The sequence below is a fragment of the Triturus cristatus genome, chromosome 1_2 (assembly GCF_964204655.1).
Source record: "Triturus cristatus chromosome 1_2, aTriCri1.1, whole genome shotgun sequence".
NCBI classification, from domain to species: Eukaryota; Metazoa; Chordata; class Amphibia; order Caudata; family Salamandridae; genus Triturus; species Triturus cristatus.
Window position 1 is genome coordinate 1,059,594,110 of NC_140580.1, and position 22,764 is coordinate 1,059,616,873.

The following is a 22,764-nucleotide window of genomic DNA, read 5'->3' on the forward strand; positions in this document are numbered from 1 at the left end:
ACGTACTGCTTTTGCCCTTCCCCAGAGGAGTATGTCCCTATGGCAAAGGTGCAATGCGTTGGCTGCATGACATGCCTTGTTGTAACCAGCTAATTTGTTCCCATATGTGTCTCTGTGACATGTTGCAGGTGTATTGATGTAGTGTCACTTGTTCATCCTCACAGGTAGGCGCCTCTGCCAAGGAGCAGATCTGGCTGACCGCCGTCAGTGCCGTGAGGAGTACGGATGGTCGGAAGCGGCGCCTGTCCCAGGTGAGGAAACGCTGGCAGGATATCCGGTGCTGGACGCGGAGGATCGCACGGGTCCTGCTGGGGGACTCACCTGAGAGCCATAAGAACCGCGGGCGCCGCCGTCTCTCCCACATCCACAAGCGTGTGCTGGCGGTGGTATTTCCAGACTTGGACAGGCGCTTACAGGAGATGCAGCAGCAGGAAGGGGGTAGGTACATGTGTGTTTGTTGTGTTTCACCAGCATTTGTAAGTGCACTGTTCCATGGATGCACTGCCAGGGTTTAATGGTGCTGTGCAGATCCTGTTACCCACAGTATTGCAGTGCTCTCCTGCCTCCCTTCCCCTCCTTGCAATGTGTTCCCTGGTCTGTGTGAAGTCACTCCGTCACAAGGTTATGTAGCCTGGCACCTTCTCCACGTGTACAATGCCTGCAGCATCATGTGTGGGGGTGGTGTGTAACAGGTTTTGGGACCTTGCCAGTGCCCTGTCCAGTTCTGGTCTTGTGGGTTCCATGTCAGTTGGCACTAATGCTGAGTCCAGACATGGGAGTTAGTCTCTCAAGTGTGAGGCCTTACAGCACGCATGTCCTATGTGGTGGCCTGTGACATGATGTGCATGAGTGTGCGGTACGCATAGTGCGGGGATGGTAGCGTGTGTTGCAGTCATTCCCATTCAGGAGCATGGAGTTGTGTGGCCACTACTGTCCCCAGGGGCATATTTTCCAAGGTATCATGTGTGTAATCCGAATATGTTGACAATCTCTGTGTCTACAGCATAGGTTGTGCTCTGTGCCATTGTCCCCTGGCCAAATGTATATTGACGTGAAATGTAGTACAAGTGTCCACTGTACAGACTGACCTGATTTTCCTTGTTCATACTCACGGTGGACATTTCCTGTGTGTCTTGTTACAATCATCTGATGATGCCCATTTGTACATGATTATTTGGACAGGCGCACCTTGGGTATTTTGTGTGCAACCTTGATTTGTTGCATCCCATGTGTATTTCACCCAGACTAAGGGATGTAAGTGCTTCCTGTGTCTCCAAATAATAGTCTCATGTAGGGGGTGGGTGGTGCGGGCATGGCCTTCATGTCACAACATGATATCTCCTTGCTAGGACTGGCCAGTGTGTGATGTTTGTCTGGACATGCACTCAAGGTGCAGTGGGCCAGTCATGGTGGGCATGTTTTCAGTATAACCTATGCTGCATGTGCCTCTTGTTCCTGGATATGGTCCCTGCTCATCCCTATTTCCTGCCACGCTGTGTGGTGCAGATGCAGTGCTGGATTGTCCCCAGGGCCTTGCTCCTCAGTCAAAATTCCATTCCATCTCATTTGCTATTGTGTCATGCTCTCCATAGTTTTTCGGTGGCATGGTGGGTCAAACAACTGTGTCTTGCATGCCCTACATATGTACCTTGTTTTGTAGATGTAACTCTTCTTTTGTTTCAGGCTATGCACTGTGACCTATGTAGATTGGACTCATGTGACATATGTATACAGGTGTATGATTAATTTCTGTCTCTTCACCCTGCCCACAGCATCGTCGGGGGCGACGGAGGGAGACATGGGCACTGACAGAGCAGAGGGACCGAGCACCAGTGCCAGCGGTGACATCGGGGCTGGCACATCAAGTGGGACTGAGGCGGAGGAGAGTGAAGCCGGGGACCTGTCGACTGGCACAACAGAGTATGAAGCTGACGGGTCCGAGGATGATCTCTCCGAGTGGGCGGCGGCTGCACCAGCAGCTGACAGCGGCACTACATCTCGCCCCGCCCCCTCCATTGCCATCAGCCGCCTCCCACTTGCTCGTGTCCCTTCCCAACGTGCCCGGTCACCACATGTCTCCTTCCGGCCAGGCACCGCACCCCCTGCCCCTGTCTCCACTGCTGCCGCCAATGCCGAGTCTGTGGACATTCAGCGGCAGTTGCAGGTTGGTCAGGCTGCGATCCTTAATGTCCTCCATGGCCACAGCCAAGTGCTGCACAACATGGAGGCATGCTTGGAGGGCATTCATTCATCGCAGGCTGACCAACGCAGCTTGCTGAGGTCGATAGACTCGACACTGACTGCAGCAGTGGGTCTCTTGCAGCGCTACGTCCCACCCCCTACCCCTGCCCCATCCACACTTCCCACTCCCATGCCTGTCCCACGTACACCCAGATGTCAGCATGCACCCACCACAACACACACAGGCACCACACCAGCAGGGAAGGTCCACCGCACACCTCCTGACAAGCACACACAGGGTGAAGTAGGCACACCCACTGGGTCGGGGGGCAAACGTGTGACACGCAGCCAGAGTGGGAGTCCGCATTCCACCCAATCCACTCCCTCCAAATCCCCTCCCCTCAGCTCTCCTGGCCACATCTCCCCCAAAGACTCCTTCATGGCCGCTCTGTCCCTGAGCCCCACAGTGACGCCACCACACAAGCGGTCAAGGAAGTCCTCGGTCAGGGTGGTTGATTCCCCCCCCGTCTACACCCTCCCCCAGTGGCGCTGCGACCCTTCCCTCTGACCCCCCCCTCCTTGGGGCCTGTGGTTCCTTCGGGTGCAGGGGATTCCCTGGAGGACCTTACTAAGGTGTGCAGCGAGATCCTGGCCTCCGCCTTTGGCCCTGCCCCACCCCCTGTGGTGGAGTCCTCCATCCCTGCACCCACGACGCCTACCCTTCACCCTCCTGTCCCTGCGGTGCCTGTTTCTTCCCCCCCACATGATGCCCTCACCCCTGTGGAAGATGACGGAATGTAACTGTGCAGGCAAGCTAGGGGACACGCATCCCACTGTGTCCCCCATCCAGCTGTGACTTCTGGACTGCCCTATGGGCTTTGTAAATATTGAACTTTCTACGAAAATACAATTTGTGATCATGCTGATTAAAGCCATTTTTGTTTCCTTTGAACACTACTGCTTTTCTGATATTGCTGTTGGTGGGGCTGCTACATGATTTTGGGTGGTGATCATGTGTTGGTTGTGTGGGAAATGTAGTAGTGTGCTGGTCATAGGGGGGATCCTGGGATCTGTGTGCCATCACACGGTGTTAGCTAGGTTTCTGTGTTCATGTAAGCAGTTGCTGCATGGTGAAATTGTCCAAAGGTGTATTCCTTCCTCTGTGTACCCTGACATCTGCCCTGCAGGGTGTTCCCAATATTTAGCGCAGAGCTGTGTGTACATTAGCTGGGTGTGTGACGGACTCCTTCTACTTTGCACATGCATGCTGAGCGATGTCTCCACCTACATCATTCGTGGCATTCTTGGTAGTCATTGTACTTGTGTATGTGGACTATTGACATGACTTCATGTGTACATGTTTTCTTTTCTGCGCTATGCATGCGTATACTCCCAGCCTCGCACACATGTGGTACATGTACTGCAGGGTCTTTGTGCACCTGACTGAAATTTGTGGGCATGGTATCTGTGGCTACTCCACCCTTTGCGTTTCATGGGCACTGCTATGAGTGTTAGGCACACACCCCTCCTGACTCTGGGCACTGCTGGGAGGACTCTGCACACACCCCTCCTGTGTCTGGGCACTGCTGGGAGGACTCTGCACCCACCCCTCCTGTGTCTGGGCACTGCTGGGAGGACTCTGCACCCACCCCTCCTGTGTCTGGGCACTGCTGGGAGTGATAGTCACCCACCCCTCCTGTGTCTGGGCACTGCTGGGAGGACTCTGCACACACCCCTCCTGTCTCTGTGCACTGCTGGGAGTGATAGTCACCCACCCCTCCTGTCTCTGGGCACTGCTGGGAGGACTCTGCACACACCCCTCCTGTCTCTGGGCACTGCTGGGAGGACTCTGCACACACCCCTCCTATGTCTGGGCACTGCTGGGAGTGATAGTCACCCACCCCTCCTGTCTCTGGGCACTGCTGGGAGGACTCTGCACACACCCCTCCTGTCTCTGGGCACTGCTGGGAGGACTCTGCACCCACCCCTCCTGTCTCTGGGCACTGCTGGGAGGACTCTGCACACACCCCTCCTATGTCTGGGCACTGCTGGGAGTGATAGTCACCCACCCCTCCTGTCTCTGGGCACTGCTGGGAGGACTCTGCACACACCCCTCCTGTCTCTGGGCACTGCTGGGAGGACTCTGCACCCACCCCTCCTGTCTCTGGGCACTGCTGGGAGGACTCTGCACACACCCCTCCTATGTCTGGGCACTGCTGGGAGTGATAGTCACCCACCCCTCCTGTCTCTGGGCACTGCTGGGAGGACTCTGCACACACCCCTCCTGTCTCTGGGCACTGCTGGGAGGACTCTGCACCCACCGCTCCTGTCTCTGGGCACTGCTGGGAGGACTCTGCACACACCCCTCCTATGTCTGGGCACTGCTGGGAGTGATAGTCACCCACCCCTCCTGTCTCTGGGCACTGCTGGGAGGACTCTGCACACACCCCTCCTGTCTCTGGGCACTGCTGGGAGGACTCTGCACACACCCCTCCTGTCTCTGGGCACTGCTGGGAGTGATAGGCAGTCACCCCTCCTGTCTCTGGGCACTGCTGGGAGGACTCTGCACACACCACTCTTGTGACTGGGCACTGCTGGGAGTGATAGGCACCCACCCCTCCTGTCTCTGGGCACTGCTGGGAGTGATAGCCACCCACCCCTCCTGTCTCTGGGCACTGCTGGGAGGACTCTGCACACACCCCTCCTGTCTCTGGGCACTGCTGGGAGGACTCTGCACACACCCCTCCTATGTCTGGGCACTGCTGGGAGTGATAGTCACCCACCCCTCCTGTCTCTGGGCACTGCTGGGAGGACTCTGCACACACCCCTCCTGTCTCTGGGCACTGCTGGGAGGACTCTGCACCCACCCCTCCTGTCTCTGGGCACTGCTGGGAGGACTCTGCACACACCCCTCCTATGTCTGGGCACTGCTGGGAGTGATAGTCACCCACCCCTCCTGTCTCTGGGCACTGCTGGGAGGACTCTGCACACACCCCTCCTGTCTCTGGGCACTGCTGGGAGGACTCTGCACACACCCCTCCTGTCTCTGGGCACTGCTGGGAGTGATAGGCAGCCACCCCTCCTGTCTCTGGGCACTGCTGGGAGGACTCTGCACACACCACTCTTGTGACTGGGCACTGCTGGGAGTGATAGGCACCCACCCCTCCTGTCTCTGGGCACTGCTGGGAGTGATAGTCACCCACCCCTCCTGTCTCTGGGCACTGCTGGGAGGACTCTGCACCCACCCCTCCTGTGTCTGGGCACTGCTGGGAGGACTCTGCACACACCCCTCCTATGTCTGGGCACTGCTGGGAGTGATAGTCACCCACCCCTCCTGTCTCTGGGCACTGCTGGGAGGACTCTGCACACACCCCTCCTGTCTCTGGGCACTGCTGGGAGGACTCTGCACCCACCCCTCCTGTCTCTGGGCACTGCTGGGAGGACTCTGCACACACCACTCCTATGTCTGGGCACTGCTGGGAGTGATAGTCACCCACCCCTCCTGTCTCTGGGCACTGCTGGGAGGACTCTGCACACACCCCTCCTGTCTCTGGGCACTGCTGGGAGGACTCTGCACCCACCCCTCCTGTCTCTGGGCACTGCTGGGAGGACTCTGCACACACCCCTCCTATGTCTGGGCACTGCTGGGAGTGATAGTCACCCATCCCTCCTGTCTCTGGGTACTGCTGGGAGGACTCTGCACACACCCCTCCTGTCTCTGGGCACTGCTGGGAGGACTCTGCACACACCCCTCCTGTCTCTGGGCACTGCTGGGAGTGATAGGCAGCCACCCTTCCTGTCTCTGGGCACTGCTGGGAGGACTCTGCACACATCACTCTTGTGACTGGGCACTGCTGGGAGTGATAGGCACCCACCCCTCCTGTCTCTGGGCACTGCTGGGAGTGATAGTCACCCACCCCTCCTGTCTCTGGGCACTGCTGGGAGGACTCTGCACACACCCCTCCTGTCTCTGGGCACTGCTGGGAGGACTCTGCACACACCCCTCCTGTCTCTGGGCACTGCTGGGAGTGATAGGCAGCCACCCCTCCTGTCTCTGGGCACTGCTGGGAGGACTCTGCACACACCACTCTTGTGACTGGGCACTGCTGGGAGTGATAGGCACCCACCCCTCCTGTCTCTGGGCACTGCTGGGAGTGATAGTCACCCACCCCTCCTGTCTCTGGGCACTGCTGGGAAGACTCTGCACACACCCCTCCTGTTTCACAATATGTACGCTTACCACATACACGTGTGTGTGTTCGCTCCATGCATACGAGGTGGGGGTACGTGTTGTACTTACACTGTTGGGGTGGGGGGTACGCTCCATACGTACGCGGGTGGGGGTACGTGTCGTACTTACACTGTTGGCATGGGGGGTACGCTCCTTGCATACGCGGGTGGGGGTACGTGTCGTACTTACACTGTTGGGGTGGGGGGTACGCTCCATACGTATGCGGGTGGGGGTACGTGTCGTACTTACACTGTTGGCATGGGGGTACGCTCCTTGCATACGCGGGTGGGAGTACATGTCGTACTTACACTGTTGGCATGGGGGTACGCTCCTTGCATACGCGGGTGGGGGTACGTGTTCGTACTTACACTGTTGGGGTGGGGGGTACGCTCCATACGTACGCGAGTGGGGGTACGTGTCGTACTTACACTGTTGGCATGGGGGTACGCTCCTTGCATACGCGGGTGGGGGTCCGTGTCGTACTTACACTGTTGGGGTGGGGGGTACGCTCCTTGCATACGCGGGTGGGGGATACGTGTCGTACTTACACTGTTGGGGTGGGGGGTACGCTCCATACGTACGCGGGTGGGGGTACGTGTCGTACTTACACTGTTGGCATGGGGTACGCTCCTTGCATACGCGGGTGGGGGTACGTGTCGTACTTACACTGTTGGGGTGGGGTGTACGCTCCTTGCATACGCGGGTGGGGGTACGTGTCGTACTTACACTGTTGGGGTGGGGGGTACGCTCCATACGTACGCGGGTGGGGGTATGTGTCGTACTTACACTGTTGGCATGGGGGGTACGCTCCTTGCATACGCGGGTGGGGGTACGTGTCGTACTTACACTGTTGGGGTGGGGGGTACGCTCCATACGTACGCGGGTGGGGGTACGTGTCATACTTACACTGTTGGCATGGGGGTACGCTCCTTGCATACGCGGGTGGGGGTACGTGTCGTACTTACACTGTTGGGGTTGGGGGTACGCTCCATGCATACGGGTGGGGGTACAGTCCGTACATATCCGTCCCCACGCTATGTGATGGTTGTGCGGGCCGTACCCAGGCCTTTGCCACGTGGGTACGAGCCGTCCCGCCATTGTTGGGGTGACGTAGGTGTGGGCGTGGTACGACTCGTACCCACGCTCTTAAGGCGTGGGTACGGGACGTACCTGTCTGGTTGTGTTGCCGGTTCGCGTCGTCAAGAACTTCCGTTGTGGCAGTCGCTGGCTTAGCTGGACACGCCCCCACCCCCTCGTAGTGACCAGGGCCTGAGGGTCAGGTATGTCCAGGGCATGGGTGTTGTGTGACTTTGGTGGAGGTTTTGTGGCCTGCCCTGGACCTGCCACCCCCCCCCCTTTCCCCCCTCCCTTTGTTGTTCTGACCTTCTGCGGCGTCTGCGTTGGAACCTGTAGAGGAGGTCGACTGCTATGAGGGCCGGGATGACACGTAGGTTCAGGTCCATGTCTGTCCGTCGCGTACGGGTACTCCTTGTTCGCGTCGTCCTGTCTGTCCGTCGCGTACCGGTACTCCTTGTTCGCGTCGTCCTGATTTCCCGGCAGTTTTTGGCAGCCGGAAAATATTCACTGTGCGGGATGACATCGGTGCGACTCGTAATTCCTGGTTCGTGAATGGCAGGCTGCGTGCGTCCCGACGTCATGTCGGCGCTTTCCCGGATCGCATTTGTACGTTTATTTGTGTCGGTCGGGGTTTTGTACGATTCATACGGAAATGGTGTTTCCGTGCGAATCGTAGTTCCATGTTTGTATATTTTGACGACCGGGTACGCGTCGGACGGAGAATATGCTCCGTCCGACGGTTCGTACCCGGTTTTTACCGGATCGTGATCGGCACCAGTGTGTTTGCATGTGTGTAAGTCCTTGGTTGTTGCTGATACCAACGTACGAGTGTCAAGTCATCCAGACCACCGTGGTGCCATGTATATGTACTTACTGATACCCCATTTCTTCTTTATAGTGGCTTATTGGAATTCGGCTGGCAGCTCATTCAATGACTGTGTAAATGTATTTTTGTGTGCACCTCATTGTGTGACTTGTGTCATACAGGCAGATGTGTCTTCTGTTCACAAAGTGGCACATTCACACATTCTAAACATGTACATTGTGTAAAGTGTTGTGAGTCCCAAGGGATCGCAATGTTTTTGGTTATGGTTTCCAAAGTACTCACAGGTCTCAGAGTGTGGGGACACCTTCAGCATTGAGGTGTGTTATTTGGCCTTGGGTGTACCAATACTGTTTCGTTCACAGTGAACAAGAGGTGGCATGCCTTCATAGTCTTGCTGTGCTCAACTGTCCCCAGACACTAGCTTCTCAGTATAATTCGATATCAAGTTATTTGCTGTTGTGTCATAATCTCCATTGTTTCCAAGTGGCATAGTGGGTGAACCAACTGAGGAGTGGAGGGTTACATATGTGCGGACTATTCTAGATGTTACTCATGATGCATTTCCTGATATGCACTGTGACATTTTTGTTTGGACTCAGGTGGCTGTTGTATACAGGTGACTGATTATTTTCTGTCTCTTCACCTTGCCCACAGCATCATCGGAGGACATCGAGGGAGACACCTGCACGGACGTGGAGGAGGGATCCAGCACCGCTGCCACCACTGCTGCCGAGTCTGCGGGAGCAAGTGGCATGGAGGGCGAGGGGAGTCAGGCGGAGGACCTGTCTAGTGACAACACTGACTATGACGCTGACGGGTCTGAGGCAGAACTCCTCGAGGGGGCGGAGGCTGCTACGACACCTGGCAGCAGCACTACATCTGTCACCGCCCCCTCCATTCCCATCACCGCCCTCCCAGTTGCTCCGGTCCCTTCTGTCCGTGCTAGGCAACACCGTGTCTCCTTCGTGCCAGGCACCGCACCCCCTGCCCCTGTCCCCCCTGCTGCCCTCACTGCAGAGTCTGTGGACATTCTGCGGCAGTTGCAGGTTGGCCAGATATCGATGCTGAATGTCCTCCATGGCCACACCCGAATGATGACACAGATGGTGTCGTACATGGAGGGCATGTCATCAGCGATGTCTGACCAACGGATGTTGCTGAGGTCCATGGACTCTTCACTGACGGCAGCAGTGAGTCTCCTGCAGCGCTTCGCCCCCCCTACACCTGCACCATCCACACTTCCCACTCCCGTACCTGTCCCAAGCACACACAGACATTCCCAAGCACGCACCCCACCAGACACAGGCAGCACACCACCACATAAGGGCAAGCGCACTCCACCTGGCACACACACTCAGGGGGATGAAGGCACACCCACTGGGTCTGGGGCACACAGGCATACACGCAGCCACAGTCCGAGGCCGCATGCTGCACTACACAGTCCCTCCAAAGGCAATCCCCTCGGCTCCCCTACCACACAACCTGACAAGGAGGCCTACTTGGCAGTGCTGGGCCTCAGCCCCTCTGGCTCTCCAGCCCGCAAACAGGAACGGCACTCCACGGGTAGGGGAGTTGAGTCCCCCCCCTTGTCCCCCCCTCCCCAGTAGCACTGCACCCTATCACTCCGACCCCCCCCTCCTTTGAGCCTGTGTTTTCTTCGGGTGAAGGGGAGATGCTGGACGACCTGGCAGCAGTGTGCAGCGCTGAGCTGACCTCCACCTTTGGTGCTGCCCCACCCCCTGTGGTGGAGGCGTCCGTCCCTGCACCCACCACACCTACCCTTACACCTCCTGTCCCTGCGGTGCCTGGTCCTTCCCCACATGATGCCCCCCCCCCCAGTCGACGAACCTGAGGGTTCTAATGTGCAGGCAAGCTAGGGGAGATGTGTGGCCATGTGTCCCCCCCAAGGACTTCTGATCTGGACTGGCCATGTGCCTTTGTAAATAGTGTCCTTTTATACATTTTCATTTAATGCTGAATAAAGCATTTTCTTTTCACTTTGAACACAATTGCATTTCAGGTATTGATGTGGGTGCTGATGGTCCCGGAGTGGGGGTTGTGGTAATGTGTTATGTTTCAGGAAAAAGTTGTAGTCTGATGCTCATGGGGTGGATCATGGTATCTGCGTGCCATCACAATGTCTCTGCAAAGTATCTTTGCTCGTGTGTGCTATTTGTGTTTGGAGACATTGTCCCAAGGAGTGTTCCTTCCTCTGTGGCACCTGACATCTTCCCTGCAGGGAGTTGCACTTTTGTTGTGCTGACCTGGGTCTACATTTCCTTTGTTGGTGACGGATCCCTTCAACTATGGCCATGCCTGCTCAGCAATGTCTCCGGCTGCATCGTCTGTGCCATCCTTGCTTGTCACTGTACTTGTGTATTGAGTATGTTGTCATGCCTTAATGGCGACATTCAGCATTTTCCGCACTATGCATGTGTGTTATCCCAGCCTAACACACAATTAGTACTTGTTCTGCAGGGTATTTGGGCACCTGACTGACAGTCGTGGGCATTGTATCTGTGGGAAGTCCACCCTATTCCTTCCATGAGAGGCAACATCTTGGTGCCTGTCCCAGCACCTGTACATTCCTATCAGTCCTGGGATGTGCGTGACAGTGTGTGTTCCCTTTGCCTCTCTTACTGTAGTGGGCATTGACATGACTATACAGTCTTGTGGCATGATCTCTGTGTGTGTATTGTGCTGCATCCGCCAGGGGTGGGTATGCATGTGTCATTTGTGCTCACACCCACATGTGTTGTGTCATGCAGTGGGGGAAGGACATCCATCCTCATGGGAGTGGGACACTGCTGTCAGTGATGTGTTGTTATGGCACTATCAACATTGTCGAACATTAGGGATGCGTGCATACACCCATGGAGTTGTGCTCATCTGATCATGATGTACACACCCCCATGACTCTGGCCACTGCTGGGAGGGATATGCACCCACCCCTCACATGTCTCTGTCCACTGCTGGTATTCCTCTGCACCTACCCGTCACATGTCTCTGTCCACTGCTGGGAGTGATAGGCACCCACCCCTCACATGTCTCTGTCCACTGCTGGTATTCCTCTGCACCCACCCCTCACATGTCTCTGTCCACTGCTGGGAGTGATATGCACCCACCCCTCACATATCTCTGTCCACTGCTGGGAGTGATAGGCACCCACCCCTCACATGTCTCTGTCCACTGCTGGTATTCCTCTGCACCCACCCCTCACATGTCTCTGTCCACTGCTGGTATTCCTCTGCACCCACCCCTCACATATCTCTGTCCACTGCTGGGAGTGATAGGCACCCACCCCTCACATGTCTCTGTCCACTGCTGGTATTCCTCTGCACCCACCCCTCACATGTCTCTGTCCACTGCTGGGAGTGATATGCACCCACCCCTCACATGTCTCTGTCCACTGCTGGTATTCCTCTGCACCCACCCCTCACATGTCTCTGTCCACTGCTGGTATTCCTCTGCACCCACCCCTCACATGTCTCTGTCCACTGCTGGGAGTGATATGCACCCACCCCTCACATATCTCTGTCCACTGCTGGGAGTGATAGGTACCCACCCCTCACATGTCTCTGTCCACTGCTGGTATTCCTCTGCACCTACCCCTCACATGTCTCTGTCCACTGCTGGTATTCCTCTGCACCCACCCCTCACATGTCTCTGTCCACTGCTGGGAGTGATATGCACCCACCCCTCACATATCTCTGTCCACTGCTGGTATTCCTCTGCACCCACCCCTCACATGTCTCTGTCCACTGCTGGGAGTGATAGGCACCCACCCCTCACATGTCTCTGGCTACTGCTGGGAGTGATAGGCACCCACCCCTCACATGTCTCTGTCCACTGCTGGGACTCCTAGGCAGACAGGCACCCACCCACCCGCACCCTTGGTGCTGTACACTGCTGTCCTGGCCATGAACACACCCCAATATACTGGTTATATGCTGCACCAGGCCCTAAGCCAACATTCGTGGCGTGTGTACGCCTTGTATCACTAATGTACTGGTGCCCTAGAGGTACGGGTGATGCGGTCCGTACCCCCGCTCTGAGTGCGTGGGTACGGCCCGTACCACCATTGTAGTGGTGATGTAGGAGTACGCGCCGTACCACCATTGGAGTGGCGCTGTAGGGGTACGTGTGGTACGGGCCGTACCCATGCTCTGAGGGCGTGGGTACGGCCCGTACCACCATTGGAGTGGTGATGTAGGAGTACGCGCCGTACCCACGCCCTCAGAGCGTGGGTACGGCCCGTACCACCATTGGAGTGATGATGTAGGGGTACGTGTGGTACGGGCCGTACCCACGCTCTGAGAGCGTGGGTACGGCGCGTACACCTACATCACCACTACAATGGTGGTACGGGCAGTACCCACGCTCGGAGGGCGTGGTTACAGGCCGTACCACCATTGTAGTGGTGACGGGTACGCATACGCGGGGATTGGTGGACACGCCCCCCGAAGTGACCAGACCCTGGAGGTAATGTATGGGCAGTATATGGTATTTTTAAAATTAGGTAGAGGTTATGTTTCTGTCCCCTCGCCCCCCCCTTTGCCCCTGGGTGTTGTGCTGACCTTCTGCGGCGTGCGCGGCTGTTTTGGTGCACCACGTCGTAGGCTAGGAGGGCCGGGATGACACGTAGGATGGGGTCCATGGCTGTCCGTCGTGTACCGCTGCTCCTTCTTCGCGTCGTCCTCAATTTCCCGGGAGGTTTTGGCTGCCGTAAAAAATGATCCGTGCGGAGTGACGTAGGCACGAATCGTACTTGCTGGTCCGTAGAACGCTGCCTGACTCCGTCCGGACGTCACGTACGCGATGTCCCGGATCGGAATTGTGGGTATTTTTTCGTCGCACGTGGTTTTTTACGAATCGTACGGAAATGGTATTTCTGTACGAATCGTACTTGCTGGTTTGTAAGGTGCATTTCCCGGGTACGAGTCGTACGGAGAATACGCTCCGTACGACCATTCGTACCCGGGATTTACAGGATCGGAATCGGCACCAGAATGTTAAAAATATAGAATTTTTTAACTATCAAAATGTTATGAATGTAATAATAATAATGTAAAATTAGTATAAATAATAATTGTTTAAAATGTATAAAAAAATTATTTGTTATATACATTTTAGGAGCGGGATATTGGGTTATTACGGGATAAGGGTGGGGAGTGTTTTAAAAATATCAAAATTAATAATATGTTAATACAAAATATATTTTGTTGAGAGTAAATATATTTTTATGAGATATTAATAATGTTTTAATTTTATTAAAAAATTATTTGTAATTTAAATTTTAGGAGCAGGATGTTGGGTTATTAGGGGATAAGGGTGGGGAGTGTTTTACAAATTTAGAAATTAATATTACATTATTAATATTTAATAATTGTTGAGCGTATATACATTCTTATTAAGTTTAGTTTACAATGGTTAAATTTAAAAAAATAATAAATGTAATATTTTATATTTTATATAAAATTTGATACATTTTAATTTAATTTGTATATTTATTTGTTGTTTGTGAAGTAATATTTTTTATAAATGTTATCTTATTAATATTGTCATATACAATTTTTTAGTGTGAGGTTGTGTTGTAAAGGTATAAAGGTAGGCACTGTTAATTGTTTTTATAAATTGCTAAAACCTTTATTAATAATTAAATCTTCAGAGATTAAATTAAAAATTAAAAAAGGAAATAATTTACTTTTTAAATAATTAAAATTTTCGTAAATAAAGTAAATATATTTTTGAGAGAATAAATATTAATGGAAATGAAGAAATTTTCAGCTTCTACATGTAAAATATTTTAAATTAAGAAGTGTATATTAAAAAAATAAAAAATGTGGATACTAAATTATTATATTAGAATTAAGTGTAAATTGTTATATAAATTATTTACAAATATTTTATTTTAAAACAATACATAAATATGTTTTATTACTATTCAGCACCTTCTCTAATTTAAAACTGACTGGAGTTGGAATACTAAATTATATTTATTTACTATCCAGCGCCTTCCCTGATTTAATACTGACTGGAGTTGAAATAGTAAATTATATTCATTTACTATCCACCACCTTCCCTGATTTAATACTGACTGGAGTTGGAATAGTAAATTATATTTATTTACTATCCAGCACCTTCTCTGATTTAAAACTGACTGGAGTTGGAATAGTAAATTATATTTATTTACTATCCAGCACCTTCTCTGATTTAATACTGACTGGAGTTGGAATAGTAAATTATATGTATTTACTATCCAGCACCTTCCCTGATTTAATACTGACTGGAGTTGAAATAGTAAATTATATTTATTTACTAACCAGTACCTTCCCTGATTTAATACTGACTGGAGTTGGAATAGTAAATTATATTTATTTACTACCCAGCACCTTCCCTGATTTAATACTGACTGGAGTTGGAATAGTAAATTATATTTATTTACTATCCAGCACCTTCCCTGATTTAATACTTACTGGAGTTGAATAGTAAATTATATTTATTTACTATCCAGCACCTTCCCTGATTTAATAGTGACTGGAGTTGGAATAGTAAATTATATTTATTTACTATCCAGCACCTTCCCTGATTTAATACTGACTGGAGTTGGAATAGTAAATGATATTTATTTACTATCCAGCACCTTCCCTGATTTAATACTGACTGGAGTTGGAATAGTACATTATGGTGCCGATCACGATCCTGTAAAAAAATTCCCCGTACGACTCGTATCCGGTCTTTTTACCGTACAAGTGCCGTACAAACTGCCAATCACGATTCGCATGGTAAAAAGTCCATACGAACCGCATTGGGAATTATTCCCCACACGTCCTCGGGTCGGAAAATGTGCCCGACACGTCCTCGGACGATTTACCGTACAAATGTGAAAAGTGAAGTCCGACCGCGGAATCACGATCCATCCCGTGCGTCCGATGTTACAACCGGATGGAAAAAACACCGTCCGCACCGAACTCCCATAGCAACCATGGAGACATGTGCCCGCATACGCGCCCAACACCCCCCCAGCCCTCCTATGTACGAGTTGAATCCGCACCCGTGTATGTACACCCGTGTATGTACGAGACGTACCCCCACCCCAACCGTGTATGTACGACCCGTACCCTCACCCGCGTACGTATGGAGCGTACCCCCACCCCAACCGTGTATGTACAACCCGTACCCTCACCCGCGTACGTATGGAGCGTACCCCCACCCCAACCGTGTATGTACGACCCGTACCCTCACCCCAACCGTGTATGTACGACACGTACCCCCACCCGCGTATGCATGGAGCGTACCCCCACCCCAACCGTGTATGTATGACCTGTACCCTCACCCGCGTACGTATGGAGCGTACCCCCACCCCAACCGTGTATGTACGACCCGTACCCTCACCCCAACCGTGGATGTACGACGCGTACCCCCACCCGCGTATGCATGGAGTGTACCCCCACCCCAACCGTGTATGTATGACCCGTACCCTCACCCGCGTACGTATGGAGCGTACCCCCACCCCAACCGTGTATGTACGACCCGTACCCTCACCCCAACCGTGTATGTACGACGCGTACCCCCACCCGCGTATGCATGGAGCGTACCCCCACCCCAACCGTGTATGTACAACCCGTACCCTCACCCCAACCATGTATGTACGACGCGTACCCCCACCCGCGTATGCATGGAGCATACCCTCACCCCAACTGTGTATGTACGACCCGTACCCTCACCCGCGTACGTATGGAGCGTACCCCCACCCCAACCGTGTATGTATGACCCGTACCCTCACCCGCGTACGTATGGAGCGTACCCCCACCCCAACCGTGTAAGTACGACACGTACCCCCACCTCGTATGCATGGAGCGAACACACACACGTGTATGTGGTAAGCGCACATATTGTGAAACAGGAGGGGTGTGTGCAGAGTCCTCCCAGCAGTGCCCAGAGACAGGAGGGGTGGGTGATTTAATACTGACTGGAGTTGGAATAGTAAATTATATTTATTTACTATCCAGCACCTTCCCTGATTTAATACTTACTGGAGTTGGAATAGTAAATTATATTTATTTACTATCCAGCACCTTCCCTGATTTAATAGTGACTGGAGTTGGAATAGTAAATTATATTTATTTACTATCCAGCACCTTCCCTGATTTAATACTGACTGGAGTTGGAATAGTAAATGATATTTATTTACTATCCAGCACCTTCCCTGATTTAATACTGACTGGAGTTGGAATAGTACATTATGGTGCCGATCACGATCCTGTAAAAAAATTCCCCGTACGACTCGTATCCGGTCTTTTTACCGTACAAGTGCCGTACAAGCTGCCAATCACGATTCGCATGGTAAAAAGTCCATACGAACCGCATTGGGAATTATTCCCCACACGTCCTCGGGTCGGAAAATGTGTCCGACACGTCCTCGGACGATTTACCGTACAAATGTGAAAAGTGAAGTCCGACCGCGGAATCACGATCCATCCCGTGCGTCCGATGTTACAACCGGATGGAAAAAACACCGTCCGCACCGAACTCCCATAGCAACCATGGAGACATGTGCCCGCATACGCGCCCAACACCCCCCCAGCCCTCCTATGTACCAGTTGAATCCCCACCCGTGTATGTACACCCGTGTATGTACGAGACGTACCCCCACCCCAACCATGTATGTACGACCCGTACCCTCACCCGCGTACGTATGGAGCGTACCCCCACCCCAACCGTGTATGTACAACCCGTACCCTCACCCGCGTACGTATGGAGCGTACCCCCACCCCAACCGTGTATGTACGACCCGTACCCTCACCCCAACCGTGTATGTACGACACGTACCCCCACCCGCGTATGCATGGAGCGTACCCCCACCCCAACCGTGTATGTACGACCTGTACCCTCACCCGCGTACGTATGGAGCGTACCCCCACCCCAACCATGTATGTACGACCCGTACCCTCACCCCAACCGTGTATGTACGACGCGTACCCCCACCCGCGTATGCATGGAGCGTACCCCCACCCCAACCGTGTATGTACGACCCGTACCCTCACCCGCGTACGTATGGAGCGTACCCCCACCCCAACCGTGTATGTACGACCCGTACCCTCACCCCAACCGTGTATGTACGACGCGTACCCCCACCCGCGTATGCATGGAGCGTACCCCCACCCCAACCGTGTATGTACAACCCGTACCCTCACCCCAACCATGTATGTACGACGCGTACCCCCACCCGCGTATGCATGGAGCATACCCTCACCCCAACTGTGTATGTACGACCTGTACCGTCACCCGCGTACGTATGGAGCGTACCCCCACCCCAACCGTGTATGTACGACCCGTACCCTCACCCGCGTACGTATGGAGCGTACCCCCACCCCAACCGTGTATGTACGACCCGTACCCTCACCCCAACCGTGTATGTACGACGCGTACCCCCACCCGCGTATGCATGGAGCGTACCCCCACCCCAACCGTGTATGTACAACCCGTACCCCCACCCCAACCGTGTATGTACGACCCGTACCCTCACCCGCGTACGTATGGAGCGTACCCCAACCGTGTATGTACAACCCGTACCCTCACCCGCGTACGTATGGAGCGTACCCCCACCCCAACCGTGTATGTACGACCCGTACCCTCACCCCAACCATGTATGTACGACACGTACCCCCACCCGCGTATGCATGGAGCGTACCCCCACCCCAACCGTGTATGTACGACCTGTACCCTCACCCGCGTACGTATGGAGCGTACCCCCACCCCAACCATGTATGTACGACCCGTACCCTCACCCCAACCGTGTATGTACGACGCGTACCCCCACCCGCGTATGCATGGAGCGTACCCCCACCCCAACCGTGTATGTACGACCCGTACCCTCACCCGCGTACGTATGGAGCGTACCCCCACCCCAACCGTGTATGTACGACCCGTACCCTCACCCCAACCGTGTATGTACGACGCGTACCCCCACCCGCGTATGCATGGAGCGTACCCCCACCCCAACCGTGTATGTACAACCCGTACCCTCACCCCAACCATGTATGTACGACGCGTACCCCCACCCGCGTATGCATGGAGCATACCCTCACCCCAACTGTGTATGTACGACCCGTACCCTCACCCGCGTACGTATGGAGCGTACCCCCACCCCAACCGTGTATGTACGACCCGTACCCTCACCCGCGTACGTATGGAGCGTACCCCCACCCCAACCGTGTATGTACGACCCGTACCCTCACCCTAACCGTGTATGTACGACGCGTACCCCCACCCGCGTATGCATGGAGCGTACCCCCACCCCAACCGTGTATGTATGACCCGTACCCTCACCCGCGTACATATGGAGCGTACCCCCACCCCAACCGTGTATGTACGACCCGTACCCTCACCCCAACCGTGTATGTACGACGCGTACCCCCACCCGCGTACGCATGGAGTGTACCCCCACCCCAACCGTGTATGTATGACCCGTACCCTCACCCGCGTACGTATGGAGCGTACCCCCACCCCAACCGTGTATGTACGACCCGTACCCTCACCCCAACCGTGTATGTACGACGCGTACCCCCACCCGCGTATGCATGGAGCGTACCCCCACCCCAACCGTGTATGTACGACCCGTACCCTCACCCGCGTACGTATGGAGCGTACCCCCACCCCAACCGTGTATGTACGACCCGTACCCTCACCCGCGTACGTATGGAGCGTACCCCCACCCCAACCGTGTATGTACGACCCGTACCCTCACCCCAACCGTGTATGTACGACGCGTACCCCCACCCGCGTATGCATGGAGCGTACCCCCACCCCAACCGTGAATGTATGACCCGTACCCTCACCCACGTACGTATGGAGCGTACCCCCACCCCAACCGTGTATGTACGACCTGTACCCTCACCCCAACCGTGTATGTACGACACGTACCCCCACCCGCGTATGCATGGAGCGTACCCCCACCCCAACCGTGTATGTACGACCCGTACCCTCACCCCAACCGTGTATGTACGACACGTACCCCCACCCACGTATGCATGGAGCGTACCCCCACCCCAACTGTGTATGTACGACCCGTACCCTCACCCGCGTACGTATGGAGCGTACCCCCACCCCAACCATGTATGTACGACCCGTACCCTCACCCGCGTACGTATGGAGCGTACCCCCACCCCAACCGTGTATGTACGACCCGTACCCTCACCCGCGTACGTATGGAGCGTACCCCCACCCCAACCGTGTATGTACGACCCGTACCCTCACCCGCGTACGTATGGAGCGTACCCCCACCCCAACCGTGTATGTACGACCCGTACCCTCACCCGCGTACGTATGGAGCGTACCCCCACCCCAACCGTGTATGTACGACCCGTACCCTCACCCGCGTACGTATGGAGCGTACCCCCACCCCAACCGTGTATGTACGACCCGTACCCTCACCCCAACCATGTATGTACGACGCGTACCCCCACCCGCGTATGCATGGAGCGTACCCCCACCCCAACCGTGTATGTACGACGCGTACCCCCACCCGCGTATGCATGGAGCATACCCCCACCCCAACATCCTAAGTACGGAGCGCACCCCAGGCCCCAACACCAGCACCTTCACACAACATCGCGCATGTACGAGTCGTACCAAGCCAGACACAAGGACAGCACTGTACAACAAAATGCCCGAAGTACACACCGTACACACATTAAAAACGCACGTACACAACCAGGACTAAGCAAAACAACACAAGAATACACCATTCGAATGGCACAAAGCCACTAAACATGTCCAACAAGCACAAAAACAACACATTCACTGACCTGCAACTGCCAAAATCCAAAACAGAGGCCCAAAACACAACCACTCCTTATAACACACCCACCCAAACTTCAAACACAGCCACACCCACCAAATGGACCAATAAAAAGGGCCCACACACACAAACCATGAGCCTTTGCAACAGACTCACTGCTGCCAGACCCCACAGACAACCAACAGCACCATACTAGAACCTTTACTACACCTTACACTTGCACACCTTCACACACACACCTTCACAAACACCCCCTCATCACATTCACACACACACCTGCACAACCACACCCACACACCCACAACCATCCACACACCCCCACCACCATCCACACCCACACCCCTCACCATGCCCACTAACAAGAATCCAAAGTTCACTAGCCGAGAGTTGGAGGTCCTTGTCGATGAAATCCTCAGAGTCGAGCCACACCTCTTTGGAACATTGGTCAGACAGACCAGCATTTCAGAAAAAACAGCCATGTGGCAGACGATTGTCGATGCTGTGAATGCTGTTGCGGACACCAGAAGGACCAGGCATGAATGCCAAGCCAGGTGGTATGATCTGCGGAGGAGGGTCCGAGCCAAAATGACCGACGACCACAACCAGGCCAACGTCACTGGAGGAGGGTCGCCCCGCAGAACCGTACAATACCATCCCTGGGAGGAGAGGGTGATGGCCATACTGCCGGTGGTGGCAGTGGACGGATTAGAAGGACTCCGAGACCCGGGTGAGTACACAAACAACTCACCTCACATGGGGGGAACGTCATCCACAACCAAACTCACAAACAGGCACGCAACCACCCCAAGCTATCGCATGACTCAACCACACTCCATGAACACGCACATGCCACTGGCGCCACCATGCCCCATGCACCCAGCTGGACAATGCCAAGTCACAGGCCACCGAAAACACCAACACAAGACACGGTAAGCCGGATGGCGGGAGTGTGGGCCCCAAAAATCACATAGTGCAACTCAGAAGCAGACAACAATGCCCCCTGCCCATATGGCCTAGGTCACAGCCAGACAAACAGTGTGTCCCCACACAGGAAAAACTTGCCAGCAAATGGCGGACGCCTTGCATTAACACATGGGGGTGACGGCACGTTCTTGCACATGACAGCAGCTAATGAACAGCCAACACTGTGAAAGAGTGGCAGCACACACCACCACAGCAGCAGCGCACACACAGACACTACACCCAATGTGTGCCTGCAGATCAGAAACAAACTCACATCAACAATCCAAGGGCCATTCAAAGATCTGCTTACAGTGTGTGCCCAGGAAGCTGGGCTGAGGTGACAGAGGGTGACACACAGAGGGAGGGAGAGGGGGACAGAGAGGGAGGGAGACACAGGGAGACGGACAGAGGGAGGAGGCTGACACACAGAGGGAGGTTGAGGGGGACAGAGAGGGAGCGAGAAAGGGACACACAGGTAGAGCAAATCAGCCTTGTGGGGTGTGGGAATGTCTGCTCATCAGCAGGTGGACTGCGTGCATGTAGACAAGGGTGGCCAGTGCCAGAACCCCCCTCTTCTCCATTCCAAAACACAGGGCCATGTCACAACTTGTGCACGAGCACAACGACAGCTACCTGCATTATCTAAGTGTGTGGAACCACTCCATGTGCCCACGTACAGTGCAACACGGAAGGCGCCAATGCATGGCTCGCCACACCTGCCCACTCCACTGCTGACTGCAGTCACAATTGACGCAGCAAGTAAGACTGTGCCACACATAGGTAAAGTCGCAAAAGCTGTGGCCAATGGACATACCCATGCACAAGTGCACTGTGAGTGGAATGCAAGACATATCCAAATTCCCAGAGGAAATGTGCCAACTTAGAAACCAATGAAACATGGATGTTGCATGGAACAAAATTAACATTGTCTCTCTCACACACAGGTCAACGTCGTGGATCACCCCCCAACACTGGGGGGGAAGACTCACAGGACCCGGCTCGGCGGGATGAGGGACCCATCGGCAGCGACGACTCCCACCACTCTGTGGACGAACCCGACCCCGACCAACCTGGCCCCTCTGGTGTCCAACGACCTGCAGCACCTGCGTCAGGTACAACTGGGCCAACCACCACCCCCACTCCTGCCACATCCCAGGAGACACCCAGGATCCCTGCCCCACAACCACAATGCAGCCAGGCTGGCCAGGAGGGACACGGTGTCCCGGGCACCCAGCAGGAGGCAGGCGACAACGCCAATGCCACCCCTCAGGGGTCCCGGAGACCCGATGTGCCCACAAGGGCAGGCCAGGTGCAAGTGGGCAGGGGTGGTGGGAGTGGAGGACGGCGGAGGCGCGAGCCTGACCAGTTGGCTGGGGAACCGGTATATTCCCATGTCCGAAACATCCTGGACACATACCGGCAGGACACCACGGGCATGGCCCAGGTTGTGTCCACCCTCAACGAGATGAAGGGGACCCTCGATGAGATCAAGACCCAGCAGGCCCAGCAACATGCGGAGCAACATGCCTGTCTACTGCGACACCAAGGGCGGATGGAGGACAGACAGGCTGAGCTCGTGACGGTGTTCAGGGGAATTCACAGTACACTCCGTCGGATAGCCGACAACATGGGCAACCCTCCCTGTGCCATCAGGCGTAGAACATCACCACCCACAGGGAGGGA